The sequence below is a fragment of the Orcinus orca genome, chromosome 21 (genome assembly GCF_937001465.1).
Source record: "Orcinus orca chromosome 21, mOrcOrc1.1, whole genome shotgun sequence".
Lineage (NCBI taxonomy): Eukaryota > Metazoa > Chordata > Mammalia > Artiodactyla > Delphinidae > Orcinus > Orcinus orca.
In genome coordinates, this window is record NC_064579.1 from 18,941,326 (window position 1) to 18,958,344 (window position 17,019).

Consider the following 17,019-nt stretch of genomic DNA (forward strand, 5'->3'; position numbering starts at 1 on the left):
TACATAAATTTATACTCTCTCATGTAACACAAAGAGTCATATTTTCATGAGAGCTTTTTTTCCCTTGTTTGTGCTCCCACTTCTTCTGGTTCTGACACAAGACCCAGATTCACTGTCAATACAACTGGGAGAGTACTGGGAAAGGAGGAGAGGGAAAGTGAGAGATTTAGTACTTGTTAGTTAGTGATACTCTGTAGGTAATGGTGATTCTGCCTGGCTGTCCCCAGCCAGCCCCTCGCGAGCTCTGGTTGCAAGGCCTTTCAGAGGTAACCTCCTCCTAAAATTCTAATACACTTAGGAGCAGACACCTTAAAATAATCCTGATTATCTCTTAGTGAGGATTAGGATGATCCAGAACAAGGACTCGAGGATCTGAAGAAAGACTGGATGGGCACTGAAGTAAATTCCACTGCCTTCTTGATTTTGTCTATATGTATTCAAGTATTTATTGATAGTCTGTTATGTTTCAGGCACAGTTCTACCTAGTGAATAAGAAATTAGGTTCTGCTTTCAAAGACCTAAAATTTGTTACTGGTGGTAGTGTGGTAGTTAAAATTTTTAAAAAAAGAAGAAGAGAGAGAGATTATCAAGTAGTGATATAAACAGAGTGGTAAGTACGAGTATAGATTGGATAGTCAGGGAGGAGCTCACTAAGTGCACTTGGGCCTGATGCCTGGATGATCAAAACCGGCAGGCTGACCTAAGAGACCAGAACTGTGCCTCACTTCATCCAGTCTGCATTTATCTGTTTTATATAGTGGAGTTTAAGTCTTAGAAACTATTAGATAAAATGGAAAGATCCTTAAGGCTCGTAAAACTCTTAAGATGCAGGCAGCCTTTGCTCTTTTATGGGTGGTAGGGGTGGAAATACTAAAAACGCTTTTATTTTTACTGAAGGCTAATCATAAGCTTATTGAACACTCACTATATCACAGTTACTGTCCGCTCTTTCATTTAATGCTTGAAACAGTCCAGTGGGTTAATGCCTATTGGTGATATTATTATTCTACCACCTAAGTTTTGACACACAGTGTTTCTAAAGTAGGAAATGCCTTTACATGTCCTCCATTCTGTCAGTGTGCATCTATCTGTGTATATCTATGTATCTATCTACCTACCTACCTCTTATCTACCTGTCTGCCTATCTGTCTACCTAACCTGTCATCTGTCTTCTGAAATAAAAGTTTTTTGAAACTGTTTACTCTTCTGCAGTGCATTCTGATAGTTTCTATTTGATTCTACTCTATTTCATGTTTTTAGATAAATGCTGGTCTTTAGTAACTAAATTGATTTACAACTCATTTCCCCACCAGCTTTATTAAGGTATAATTGACAAATAAAGTTGTAAGATATTTAAAGTGTACAACATGATGATTTGATATGTGTGTATACATTGTTAGAGGATTCCCCTCATGTAGTTAATTAATGCACCCATGACCTCACATGTTTACTCTTTTTTCTTTTTTGGTGAGATCCTTTAAGTTCTACTCTCATAGCAAATTTCAGTTATACACTACAGTGTTATCAACTATAGTCATCATGTTATTCATTAGATTCTTAGACCTTGTTCATCATCTTAAAACTGAAAGTTTGTACCCTTTAACCAACCTCTCTTTATTTCCCCCACGCTACGGCACCTGGCAACCACTTTTCTACTCTCTATCTCTGTGAGTTTGATGTGTTTTATTTATTTATTTATTTATTTATTTTTACGATTCCACATATAAGCAATACCATGTAGTATTTTTCTTTGGCTGTCTTATTTCACTTAGCATAATGCCGTCCACCTTCATCTTTGTTGTCACAAATAACACGTTTTTCTTCTTAGTTAAGGCTGAATAATATTCCATTATATGTGACTTTTCTTTATCCATTCATCTGTTGATGGACATTAACTTGTTTCCATAACTTGGCTATTGTGAATAATGCTCCTATGAACTTAGAAGAACAGATATCTCTTCAGGATAATGATTTCATTTCCTTGGGATATATACCCAGAAGTGGAATTGCTGGATCATTTGGTAGTTCTATTATTAATATCCTGAGGAACCTCCATACTTTTTCCATAGTGGATATACCAGTTTACATTTTCACCAACAGTGTACAAGGGTTCCCTTTTCTCCACATCATCACCACTGTTTGCTACCTCTTTTGTTTTTGGTAATAGACATCCTAACAGGTGTGAGGTGATATCTGCTTATTGTTTTGATTTGCTTTTCCTGATGATGTTGAGCAATTTTTCATGTACTTGTTGGCCATTTGTATGTCTTCTTTGGAAAAATGTCTACTTAAGTCCTGTACCCCATTTTTAATTGGGTTATTTGTGTTTTTTTGCTATTGAGTTGTATGAGTTCCTTGTGTATTTTGGATATTAACCGCCTTGTCAGATAGGTGATTTGCAAATCTTTTCTCCCATTCCATATGTTGCCCTTTCAATTTGTTGATGGTTTCCTTTGCCGTGCAGTTTTTAGTTTGATACACTTCCACTTGTTTATTTTTGCTTTTGTTGCCTTTGCTTTTGGTGTTACAACTCAATTTTGAAAATCACTGGTATGTATAATAACAGTTGTGGGTCTGCATTTTGCTTCAGGACAGGTCTGGATTTGAATCCTGACTCAGCTATTTACTCACTATTTGAATTTGAAAAAATCACTTTACCTTTTTAATGCTCTGTTTTGTTGTCTGTAACAAGGAGTCAATAAAAGTAACTATTTTAAATAGTTTTGGGGGGAAATTAAATGAGATAATACATATAAAGCGTACAGATTTGATGCAATTTATGTAATAGAGTGTAAGCTCAATAAATGTTATCTATTTTTTATTTTTATTATTTAAAATTTTCTTTTAAAAAAGTGTACGTGCTTTCAAGTATCATTTTCCAGTTATTTTCTTACTTTTCTGCCTGCCAAAAAGAATCAACTGTTATACATAATAATAAATATAGCTCATAAATTTAGTCACACGATACATCTTTGTTTAATTTAGGACGAAGCTCTATTTTACAATATATGTCTTACTTTATTCCAATGTAATGTAGTAAAGGACTTCCAAAGCAACATATCTTAATCTAATACAACGAAGCCACCTCCAGGTGGGTCTATTTTGTAGGCCCTTTGTCTTTAATCACTTCTAGACAACGCAATCAAAAAAGGTATAATACAACTAATATAAACAATAGTGTCCAAATTATAATTTTGTTTTTTAATATTCTCCTAATTGTTCCTAAGTTTGTATGCTTTTAGATTTCTGAACGTTCAAAAAATGACATAATGATTGCCAGTGATCCAAACATTGACCTATTGTTCATATCAGTGAGTTAAAACATGCTAAATGATACCAGGGGGTATTAAGTTAGTCACTAAACACTTCTGATTTCATTTGATTAGTCAGAAACTTTTGTAGTATAAACTCCATAAGAAGAAAGTTGATTGTATGTGTTTTTGTGTTTGATAGTTTTTTTTAGTATGCTTTATTGCAGATTTGGAAACACATATTTAAGCCTCAAAGAAGTGAATACTGATACTCTTACAAAGTATTAATAAAGTCTTAAGTTAAATGTAAAACTACATAGTATAATTCTTGTTTAAGAATGGTTTACACTTTTATGACTAGAAAGTACAATGGATTTCATTTTGTATGTCAAGTTATTCCATAAAGCACTGTATTTCCCTTTCATTTATTCATTTCTTTCCTTCTTCCTAATAAACACTTATAGCTTCTATGAATTTCCCAGGTGATTCATGGGATACTGTATTTCTTGTAGCACATTAATTCATTAATACTAATTAAAAAACTGAATTGTGTTTTGATAAAATGTGTTATGGTGAAATTCTACTCACCTGCTCTTTCTTTAAGCTGACTCTCAGTTGTGGGGTATGAGTTGCATAATGATACAATTTACTGGCCTCTGGGTTATTCCAGTGTCGATGGACTGTGGCTAGCCTATTCATCTTCAAGGCAAGAGACACAAAATGGCATGCTTGATGTTGAAAATCATAAAGTTCATGAATAGAAACTCAAAATAATAACATTAATTCCTCAGAATAATAGCATTCTTTTTTGTTCTGCAGTCGTGTTATTGAATAGTCAAGAATTGTTTATCTTGAATGTTTAATTCTGCCTGGCTCAGCTTCATCATAGTTTATATATAGAATTAATAGATGTTAAGGATAAAAATCTTTTTCAAAGGTTATTTTAGAATTAATGCCTGGTTATAAATCACCACAACGCATCTGTAAAAATAGAAAATGCAGCATATCTAAGTAGTTTGTTATGCTTAGTTCATGAGTGAAACAAGCTTAATATTGTCTTACCTTAGGTTTACCATTATAATTGAAGGATCAAACATAGTTAGAAATAACAATTACTGTTGAATAATGCTTTAGAATTGGCAAAATGTTTTCTGTGGGTTGTATCAGTTCATTCTCATAATACCCTGTGAAATATTAATCTTATAAAAATAATAAATGACTCAAATACCTGTTATTTATCAGTGCCTTATATGTGTGTTATCTCACAACTAACTTACATGTCATTTACTGCTATTATTTGTATACATTATGGGCTTAAAAGGGTTAATCACCTGTCCCAAACGTTATACTTTGTAATTGGCAGATATAGAACTTGAACTCTTGTCCATCTGATTTCAAAATTATGCCCTGAACCAGAATTATAAAATCAGTTTATTTAACTGCATTGAATGAAGCCTACAATATGGTATGGCTAAATTTGAATGTTTGAAGTGTGATGTGCAAGCAAAAATAGAGTTATTCTATGTTGCTTTAGTGGTCAGATCTCACCAGGACTAATGGGGTAAAACTGAAGCAAGTTTCAACTTAATATAAGATAGAATGTTTTAATAACTAGTGCTTGTTAACCATGAATCAGGCCGGTTTTATAATTTTTATTGTGATAAAATACAGCATAAAATTTACCATCTCGACCATTTTTAGGTGTACAGTTCAGTGGTATTAAATACATTCATAATGTGCAACCATCGCCACCATCCATCTCCATAGCTATTTTCACCTAGTAAAACTGAAACTCTGTACCCGTTAAACAGTACTTCCCATTTCTTCCCCTCTCCCCCCAGCCCCCGGCAACCACCATTCCTTCTGTCTCTATGATTTTGACTACCCTAAGTTTCTCATATAAGTGGAATCACACAGTGTTTGTCTTTTTGTGACTGGCTTATTTCACTTAGCATAATGTCCTCAAGGTTCATCCATGTTGTAGCATATGTCAGAATTTCTTTCCTTTTTAAGGCTGAATAATATTCCATTGTATGTATATACCACATTTTGCTTATTCATTCATCTGTCAATGTACTCTTGGGTTGCTTTCACATTTTAGCTATTGTGAATAATGCTGCTGTGAACATGAGTGTACAAAGGTCTCTTCAAGACCTTACTTTCAGTTCTTTGGGGTATATATCCAAGGTAATATGGTGATTCTATTTTTAACTTTCTGAGTAACCATCATTGGGGCTATACCACTTTACATTCCCACCAACAGTGCCCAAGTGTTCCAGCCTCTCCACATCCTCACTATTACTTGTTGTTTTCTGCCTTTTTTGATAGTAGTAAATCTGCCTGTGTTTTGAAGTGATCTTCCAATCACTGGAACTGTGCAAGCAATCTCTCAGGGTTAAGAGAGAATTTGTGTACCTGGTGTGATTTAGACTGTGTTCTTTGGGTGGCCTTTTGAATATTAGATTCTGGTTGTGTAGATATGAAAATGGATTCATCACTACTGGGCATGTTGAAATGAGATAACTGCAAAAAGAAATGACTATGGAGGATATGTTCAGTTTTGCATTAAATATCCCTCAAATTCCATAGTAGATACTTGTGATTTTAAAAAGCTATTCTAATAATTAAATATAATTATTATGCTTTTATCTCTCCTTAGCTGTAAAACGGTATAAGATATTCATAAGAACATAAGATGGAAAAGAATGTGTGCTTAAAATCTTGTGGGAAGAATGCAGGCACCTGCTGGAATCTATGGAGTGCCTTGCCATTGCTAAATATTATAGATATGCATTGTACATTGTGCTGCCAGGTTGTGTTTTACAGACAGAGGGAGCAGTTTCACACTGAACTCTGTAATACATGGAGATTACATAACAGCAGAAACTATCACAACATTGTAAAGCAATTTTACTCCAATAAAGATGGGAAAAAACAAAGAATATATAATCCTTAAATATTTTTGCCTCATATTATTACAGTTAGAAGTCCGCTGAAGATAGTTTTACTTGAACTACTTGAACTTGTTGTTGCTTGATGTGAAGTAACAAGTATCATTGTAATTCTGTATATTTCCAGCTCCAGTGTATGTGTGACTTGAGTTTAATAGCCTTCTCTTATTATTTCTTTTATGAGAGATATATTAAGGATCATATTTGTTTGGCAGTAAGATCAAGATGTTTTATATACAAGAATATAAATATCTCTCTAAGTTATTTTTAGTTTCTCTATTTTTGTGAGGCTTCTGTTCTTACTTCTCAGGACTTTTAGTTTTGTCCCTTCTAAAGTTTAATATTTGAATGGTTTCAAACTCCAGTTTACTTTTTAAAATTATCTTCTTTTATTACACAAGTAATATACTCACTTAGTAAATAAATAATTCAAGGAGCTCAGATACAAAAAGAGCAAAGTTCCTCCATCTAGCTCCCATCCCATTCCACAGAGCTCACCTATTTTATTTTCTCCTGGGAGTCACATTTATATCCCATATGATGTTTCTACCTTAACTTGTTACTACATCAACTAAAAGCTATATGTAATAGGAAATCACTGTTACAACAGATGACAAGCTTAGCTCACTTACTCTGACCCCCCCTCACTTCCTCATCTCTTCCTTCTCCTGCCATTACTTGATAGAATTTTAGTCAGTACTCTCCATTTGATATCTTTATAATATCAATATATTTAAATTAAATATATTCAAATTTCTATTTCTTTATCCAGCAGCTTTAAGCAGTATACCCACTTTGTAAATTTAGAATTTAGCATCCCTCAATGTCTTTCCACTATCCTCCACCTCTTAAAACTTATCATTTTTTACACTTAGCTAATTTCTAAAGATCACATCACATTTTATTTTCTTTCTTGAGGACCATGTCTTTTTAGTACTGTTTTATTGTGGTGTTCCCTGGAGCTTTTCATCACATCTTTTCTTTCTTGTTTTGCAGAATAATAATATGCCTTCACACTATCACTATCATCATCTTGTTACTTCAGCACAGAATTGATTTTTAAAAACCTTACTGTCTTTTTGAAGTGATCTTTCCAGGTATTGTAACTGTTCACATATGGGCATCCTGGATGGTATTATGCATCTAAATCAGGTCCACTGTTTCTGATATACTGTGTACCCTTCTTTCTTGGAATTTTTTTCTATATTCTTGGAATAAACCATTAAGTAATCATTTTTTTCCACCAAAATATTTGAAGATAAATATCATAAGTTTAGAATATCTAAAAATGTCTTTTTTCTCTCCCATCGAACAATAGTCATATTTTGGCTACATATAGTTTGCTAGATTGAAAACTTATTTTCCTCGTTGCTGACTGCAGATGCCAACTTGATTTTTATCTTGTCAATATTCTATTTTTTTTTCTTTCCCTCTGGAAACTTTTGTCCTGGTACCAAGTCAAAGATCACTTTGGCTGCAGTGTAGAGAGTAGGCTGAAGGAGCCAGAGTGAGACCTGAGAGCAGTGAGGGGTACACTGAGGCAGGTTAGGTAAAAGGTTATGCTGATTTGAATTTAGGGACTAGTGAGAAATGGGGAGAAGGAGATGGATTCCAGAAGGATTTAGGATCTGCTAATGGACTGGATATGGGAAGCTGGAGAGAGGTGGTGTCAAATGGTGACAAGTACTAAGGTTTCTAGTCTTAAGGAGCTGTGTGAGTGATGGTGCCAGTGTCTGAAATTAGAGGGTGGGATGGAAAAAGAATGGGTATGTGCAGAAGGATTATCATTTGGTTCTGTATATGTCAAGGCTCATTTAAGACACTAAGGGGTGATATCAAATTGGATTTATGACTCTGGAGCAAAAAAAGTGATGTCTGAACTGGAGATATAAATTTGTGAGTTGTTTGCTTCTAGGTAGGAATTGAAGCTGTGAATGTATCAGAATCATGTAGAGGGTGCAGAGTTTGAAAAAAAGAGAAGACTCAAGAGCCTGAATCTTCAGGCTCAGTAATTACACTACTAAATTCTGGTAAGAGGAAAATGGATCTGAACAATAGACAGATAAAGAGTGACTAGAGAAGTTGGAGGAAAAGCAGGCACATTTTTTTGCACATAGAAGCAAAGAAAGGAACTTGCTTCAGAATGGTCAATAGTATAGAATCTTTAAAAACAGACAAGTCAGATGAGACCTAGTATATTTATAATCTGTGGTGATGTTATTGAAAGCTTACTTGTTAAAGTGATAGTCCCTAAAGACAATTTGGTGTGCGTTGATGAGTGAGTGAGAGACTAATAATGGAAACCCTCCAGACTAAGTTGGCCGTGGAGAGTAAGGCTGGTGATCAGAACAAATGGTAGAGTAAGGCTCTTTTTATTGCTTTCTTTTTATAAAAAATGGAAATGACCTGTATATAATTAAGAACAGTGGGTAAATATCTAGTTAGAAGGATAGGTTGAATATAAAAGAAAGAGAAGTCGTAATCTATGCTAGTAGTTGGCAAACTTTTTCTATAAAGGGCCAGATAGTAAATATTTTAGGGTTGCAGATTATATGGTCTCTGCCCCAACTATGAACTCTGGCATTATAGAACTAAAGCAACACAGGCAATACAAAAATGAATGAGTATTGCTATTTTCCAATAAAACTTTATTTATAGATGCCGAAATTTGAATTTTATATCATTTTCACATGTCATGAATTTTGAATGTTTTCCAGTCATTTGAAAATATAAAGCCAGTTCTTATCTCTGGGCCACACAAAAACAGGTGAGGACCAGATTTAGTTTATCTCCTGGTTTATAAAGTATAAGACTCCTGAGGAAGTGGGTGGGGATTTTCAAAGAAGAGATAGAGCAGATTTGTCTTAAATTTAGGAGAAAGATACAAATTCTGGCTTCACTGCATAGTAGCTCTGTGACCTTGGGAAAGTCAGTTAGCTGTTCTGGGCCCAGTTTTCTCATGTGGATTATAAGTAGCTACCTCATAGCATGTTAGTGAGAAATAGCATTGAGATAATGCATGTATATGCTTTGTGCAAAGCCCAGCACGTTTGTCAGTATCATATAATAGGTTGATCTTTCCTTCAATACAAGTACAGTTACAAATATGTATGAGCTTTGGCATGTTGATAAACTATAAAACTTTCATAGTAAAACCAAAGGCTATCCCAGCCTGATTACTAGCTGTTAAGTTAAAGTAGGGAATGGGAGTCTTGTTAAAAAGGATAGTAAATAAATTTCTAGCAATGAACATGAGGATTTTACCATAAAAAATATATAAGTATGTTTATAGGAAATTACATGTTCATAGAAGAGATATAAACAGCATTATTCTCATTACATGGTTAATCATTTAGAGCAGGGATCAGCAAGCAAGACCCTTGGCATTTTTTTATGCCTACAAGCTAATAATGGGTTTTACATTTTTAAAGAGTTATAAAAAGAAAAAAATGTAACAATACAGGACAGAGAAGGTATGTGATCCACATGGCTTGAAATATTTACTATCTGACTTTTTACAGCAAAAGAGTACTGATCCCTGTTTTGAGTTTGGATACTTTAGCTTTGTCTAATCTCCTGAGTCTAAGTTTATCTCACTTTGGGTCAATTTGTACGTGTGGTCAGTGGAAGTTCTTCTCAGTTTACTATAAAACAAAGCAACACAGCACATATTTATTTACTAATTTATAATATTTCCAAATAAGATCATCATAGAGATGCAGAAAAACCTTAGGCAGTGTTCTTTAGTTTTAAAAGTCTTTTTTTCTAATCAATTTTAATGATTGGATAATTTTTCGTAGTTAATACTTTCTTACATAGACTATCAGCATATGACTATAGAAAAATATTATATCCCTAAAAGATCTTAGCCCTATTTAATGAATGATGGCAATATAAATTTATTGGCAACAATTTATATAAATTCATTTAGTTATTGTCGTTTTTTTGCAACATTTTCCCTCCTTTTGTTTTCTCATAATTCCCAGGGCCAAGGGAAATAGAATATGACATGGTGTCTTGATTTTTTTTTTTTAATAATTTCTTCTAGAACAAATCTAATGACAGTTAATAAACAGTATTTTGGTCTTTATATACAAAAATAGTTTTTCTTTTATGTGGAATTATGTGTATCATTGTGAAAACAAAATGAAAATGTAAACTAGTTCAACAAATGCAAAGGTGTATCTGGGAGACTGATTTTACAGCTTTAATTATTAGTTTTTATTATTCATTTATGACATATTTTGCATCATACTATACTTGTCATTCTCTTTGGTTCTTTCATTTTCATTTTCTCCTTGAACATTCTGTTAGATAGGTATAATCTCTCCTTAGATTCTTTTATAAAGATGAAATTTTGTAGGTAGTAGTGATGTTGTTCCACAGTCATCTCTGGATATCTTCTTAAATGGAAAATGTTTCAGTTTTTATTCTTGGTGTTCAATTCAAGAACATTAAAATGTGGCTATTATATATAATCACTTAATATACTCAGGCTCTGCAGTTCCTCAATGGGAGTTCAAAATAAGATCATTCTCTGGTGAGAGAATTTGTTCGTCTCTGTTCTCCACTTGGCTTTTTTTTTTTTGGTTTATTTTTTGGCTTTTTTCCCTTTTTATATTGCAGATATAAAAATGAATAATTGCTTTTGTCCTGATTATCTCTTTTGTTATCAAGAGACACTAGAGAAAGTAATGACCACCTTCTCTCCTGTATTCACTGTGTGTGTGTGTGTGTGTGTGTGTGTGTGTGTGTGTGTGTGTGTGTGTGTATGACTTGTGTTATCTTCCACATTTTGAGAGGGAAAAAATGTTATTTTTTCTTGTGTAATTTCCCTTCTATTTATTTTTCTGTTCTGAAACAATAATTAAACCAATATTAAATTCTTCAAATCCTAAGAACACTGTCTCATCCAGATTAAGGGAAGCTAATCTGTTAATTTTGGGGTTGGAAGAACTAGTCAACTATGTCTAGGACACTACTTGTTCTGCAGTCTTCACTCTCCCCTTCTTCCTTTTAATACTGTCATCCTCTGAGTTGCTGTGGGGCTCGTGGTCATTCAACTAGAGACTACATTTTGAACTGTATGTGTAAACATTGGAGACAGGCATGTAAGTGGAAGTAATATGTGCAAATTCTAGATTGAGTATATGAAAATAAGCTGTTTACCCGCCACACATCCTTTCTCCCCTTCCGGGACAAGAATGCACAAGTGTGACAGTGATCCAAGTTTGAATGTGCAGGTGAGGGTGACACACTCAAGAATAGTGAGTGAAGCAACAATATAGAAGTAACCTAGATACCTAGATAGCATCAGGGAGAAAGTACACTGAATGGCCTTAGGCTGCCTGCCAACTTTTGGACTTTTACGAGAGAGAAACAAACTCCTGTCTTGTTCGAGTCATTTTATCTTTGAGTTCTCTTTATTATACGAGGTGACCTGTACTCTAACACTCACTATTCTAACCATGCTTGCTATCCCATAATCTTTCTCTTTTCTTGGAAAATATAGGCTAGGCCCCCCAAGATACTTCTGACCCATTTGAAAGATCGCAGCAACATGGCCAGGGTTGTAATAGTTGTTTGGGTAATTTCTGTCTCAGCAACAGTGACTTAAGGTCTAAGGTAGACAGTGGAACAAAATTGAATCCTGAAGAAAAACATCACTTTTTTATTATACACCTATATGTCATCTTATTCTAACTTTCCAAAACACATATACACAGTGAACACATCTCTTACTTTGAAGGTTAAGAAATTCCTGAATTGAGAGATGAATGATTGGATGTCTAGGTTTCACTAATAATTTTGCTAACTATTGCTATTGTTTTGTATTGCTCTGTATGAGCTTCCCTACTTAGTAAATAGAATTATTCCAAATATTAATGCTAATAATCAGCATATTAGTGTGGTCTAATACATTTCCTCAGACTCAGTACTCTCTCCCTGACATCTTTTAGGATATAGATATCAGAGCAAATGGTAAAACATGCAAGTAGATTAAAAAATAGATCATACTTTGTATTTTGAAGATATTTGTAAGCCATTTTTCATCAGTATTTTATTCTTTAATTCCAGTATTTAAATAAAAACCATCTAGTAAATACCCCCTTCAACACCTCTGGCAGAAAATAGTTATCGGTCTTGACACTCTTCCCTCTAGAGCTTTGAAATGGCTTCAGAAGTCCTCTCACTGCAGGTGCCTGGAAACCCCTACCACTGGCCAAGGAGAGGAGAGCAGTGTATTCTCACTTGTTTAAATATTTAGTATTCCCTTTTCATTTTTGAGCGCTGTAAATTTTGCTTGTAAATTACACAATTTTGTGATTCTCTCACATTATTGGAGTTAAAGAGAAATCAATTCTAGATTAACAGGCTCTCAGTTTCAGGCTATGAGTTTTTCAGAGCAGAAATGTTATCTGTTGAATTGTTTTATCTTTAATGGCTGGCACAGTGCATCGTACAGAGTTGGCACTCTTCCATTCATTCATTCATTCATTCACAAAATAGTGAATGCCCTCTCTGTGTCAGGGATTATTTTAGGAAACAGTGAGAGAATAGTGAACAAACAACACACATCTGTCTAGTGGTAGGGAAAAAGAAGATAAGAAAATTAACACATAAAAATATACAATGAACAATTGCAATAAGAAAAAAGTAAAATTGTGTTAATAGAAAGTGTTTTGGATGCAGGGCCAGAACTGACCTCCCTGAAGAGGTAACATAGGTTAGGTCGAATAAAGACCTAAAATAAAGTACAGGCAAAGGAGGGCATTGTAATAGAATGAGGATGCCTGCAAATTCTGTGATACTCCTCCCACTGAAAGATGGAGTCTGTTTTTCCTCTCCTGTATTTGGGTTTGCCCCATGACTTGCTTTGACCACTAGCCTATAAATAAAGTGATGCTGTGTAAGTTCCACAGGTGGAATTTAGGAGATCTGGAGCTTCTACTTTTGTATTCCTGGGACATTCCCCCTTGTAATCAAGCCACCGTATTGTAAGAAGCTCAAGTCCCATGGAGGAACCTTGTGGAGGAGAACTAGCTCTAGCAGAGTGCCCAGATACCGGCCAGCATCAGCTGCTAGCAGGTGAATAAACCTTCTTAGATGTTCCCACTCAATTGAGCTTCTGGGTCATTGCATCTCTAGCTGACATCATGTGTAGAAGAAGAAATGCCCAGCTGAGAACAGTCTACACATAGAATCATGAAAGAAAATAAATGTCTTTGTCGTTTTAAGCCACTAAGTCTTAGTATCATTTGTTATGCAACAATATGTATCTCAATTAAACATTTTAAGAAAATATAGCAAGTGCAAAGAACCTGAGATGGGGCTGTGTTTGGCACATTTCTGGACCAGTAAGGAGACCACCGTGATTAAAGTGGAGTTATTAAGAAGGAGATTGTTAGCACAGGGAACTTGAAGCTGACTGTGTATGGTCTTATATACCAGGGGTCAGCAAACAAGGCCAGATGTTGTCTTCTGCTGTTTTTAAATAAAGTTTTTATTAAACACAGCCACACCCATTCAGTTATGCATTATCTATGGCTGCTTTCCTGCTACATTGGCAGATTTGAATAGTTGTGAGATCAATCATATGGCCCACAAAATCTAAGTTATTTATTACCTGTCCCTTTTCAGAAAAAAACCTGCCAACCTCTGTAATAGACAGGGTAACCCACTGTAGTGCTTGAGCAGACAACTTACATGATATGGCTTATATTTTACCAACATCTGTACGTTGTGGAGAATGAACTAAAGAAGGGAAGACAGAAGCAGGGAGACTACTAAAAATGATATAGTCAAAAGATGGCTAAGTAGAATTGGTAGAATTGTGAAAACTGGTCAAATGCAAGGTGTATTTTGAATGTGGAGTTGACTGGGTTTTAGACTGATTAGATGTGAGAAAGTTCAAGTATGACTCCAAATATTTTTTGGCTTCAGCAACTGAAAAAATCAGTTTAAAAATATTTGTTGATTAAATTATTTTGATGTGGTGATGGAGAAAAATGAATGGTTTTGGTATAACATATAACTCAATTTTACATATCTTCTAATGAGATGAATATTTTGGTAATGAGTGTATAAACCAGTGTTTACATGGAAAGTCTGGGCAAAGTAACATCACTTTTTCTATCAGAGAAACACATTTTTGTTGTTGTTAGTGTTGTTGAGTATTCATTTGTTGAACCATTCACTGAAAATGGTCTAATGATAAATTAGGATAAGCAGCCATTAGGGTATCCTGCTTTGTCAGCAGTTAGTCTCTGTAAGGAGTCACTCTGGGTCTGGGGGAATCTTGTTTTCATGTCACTAGATGGGAAGCCATGGACCATTTAGTTCCATGTCTTTCTTGGGAGGATTTATCTGTTCTTAACCCTAGAAAGCCATTTTGGACATGGCTGCTTGACCACACTAAAGAATCTCCACCTTTGCATGTAATAGTCTGCTGTCTTCAGAGGGGCTCAGGAGAGATGGGTTTTCTAAAAATAACTACAAATGGACACTCGATAAGGACAATGCTCCCTAGCAACACTGCAGATGACCCACAGTAGCGTCACAGAAAAGGGAAGCCAGCAAGAGGCTTTCTGTACCTCTGTACCCCCATGCAGTCCAGGTAAGGAAAAGTTTAACACAGAAGAAGAAAACTCATTTAACAAAACCCCTCTTTCTACACCTTGCTGAGGGATGTGAGCTTGTAGCTGTCGTTCCAAATCTAGTAACTTATTAGCTTCAACAACAAAAAATGTGTGACCTGGCTCCTCTTAGGAAATGCGAGCCTTCTGAATACCTAGGAACTCTACCTTGATTAGAGACAGCACTTTTCTTAGTGGAAGCAACTTGTTCCTGTTCACAGTGAACCCACCAGAGTACCCAGCAGGCAGCTTCCTGGTCCTCCTTTGAAGAATCTGGCCACAAAGTTTGTTCCAGCCATATCCCTCTAAAGTGACAAGATACTCTTGAAAAATGTCCACTTAGCACTCTGCTCTCTAATAGAGACTTCCTTTCTCTCAAGTCAGGGTTTGTATGAGAATTTAATTTTTTTTGTCAAGTTCTGGTTTGATCACTTTTTTAAAGAGGAGGATATAAATGGACAGACACAGGGACAAAGTCTTCAGGGGATGATGCATAACAAGAACTACTTTGGGAGGACAAACGAGGAAGCACAGGCAGGCCACCTGGAGGGCCACAGGGCTGAGTGCTGAACAGAGCCCGGAGGCCTATGGTTTTCATTAAATGGGTTGCTATTGCCTTTGAAATTTTGTCACCAAAAATGCACGATAAGCACAATTCAGTATGGTTTTCTGAATTAAACGAAAAGATGAACTTATTGGTATGTAACTGTAGCACAGTTGGGAAAATAAATAGAGCTCAAAGAACTGCTGGGCCACCATCCCATGGCTGTGCATCCATTCTGAACTACTGACCAGTGGGGACAGGAAGCTCCTGCCTTAAGAGTGTGGAAGATCCTCACCCCAAAAAGCAGCCCTAAATGAGAATAATATCAGATGCAGTTATTAAGCACCGACAATTTTTTAAGCTTGGGAATGGCTTCCCTTTACAGCTAGCTGCATAGCAGAGACTTTGTATTTAAGAGCACTTGGTGATTGCTGTGACAGGTTTATTATTTGTTGGCTTTCTCCAGCATTGCACAGTAAAAATTGTTTTCAAAGAGTATTCAAAAGTGGAGCCGACTGTCATTGTAGCAAACCAAACCCATCCACTGATATATTTCACCCTCTTGATTGATAACTGGCTCCATGGTTTGACATTTCAGGAAAAGAGTAGAAAAAGAACAAGTCTCAGAGGTCATTAATCCTTTTTCTCCCTCAGACTCCCTTGGGTGGCTACTTGTGCCATTATCCACATTTCTTGCTGCTGATCTCAACAGCTCCATGCTGGCCCCAGACACCAGGTGCCCCTTCCACTAATGGCAGCTGCCTCCATTGAGGCAGTGAAGAGGCCACTTCCCGAGGCAGGTCCTCGAAGACCAGGGTGGGTATGGTCCCTTAGATCACAGCTTTTCAAAAGGAAACTTCCTGGCAGCTTGCCACACTCAAATGAGGAGCAGAGGAAGGTTTGAGAAGCCCTTCGCTGATGGAAGCAGCGCAAGACACAAGAGTGTGTCAAGTTTGAAACAGCATTCGCCTGCACGTCCTGTGAATCAGGCTCCATGGCCATTTGATATAATTACTCTTGATGTTCCCTCTATTGTGCTGTGAGTTAGTACGGAGGAGAGCCATAACTGTTCATCTATTTGACAGCAGTGAATAAACCTTTGCTGTCAGAGAGAGAGGCTGTTATTTTTTATTGCTGTAAAAAAGCTCAGAGTATAGTGGATGAAATGTCAGGCATCGTTAAACCAAATCAGCCCCCAAAGAAAGAGCAGTCAGTGATTATGAAAACCTGGTAACTCTAATTAATCAGAACATGAAACTTTGGGGGATTAGGGTTGCACATGTGTTTGGAGTGGAGGTGTGGAAGTCTCCACAGAGTCCTTTCCTGGTTTGCATCATTTCAAAGAGAGAACTCTGGCTCCGGATGGATTCAAAATCCCTAGGTCTCAGATCCTGCTGAGGATTCAGGATAAAGTGTTCCTGTCATTTGCCAGGAACCTGGGGGTGTTTCTTTGCTGCAGCAAGTGTTAACTTTTGCAGAACATTTAAATTAAACACCAGTATCCTCTCCATCTGTCCTCTATGGAATAGTCCTTCTAGACAATTCCCCCCCCCCAAATTCTTCCTTTTTTCCAGTTGGCGCTTAAGTATTCTAAACCCCTCAAATTGCTTTAATTTCCATTGAGTGCTACTTTATCT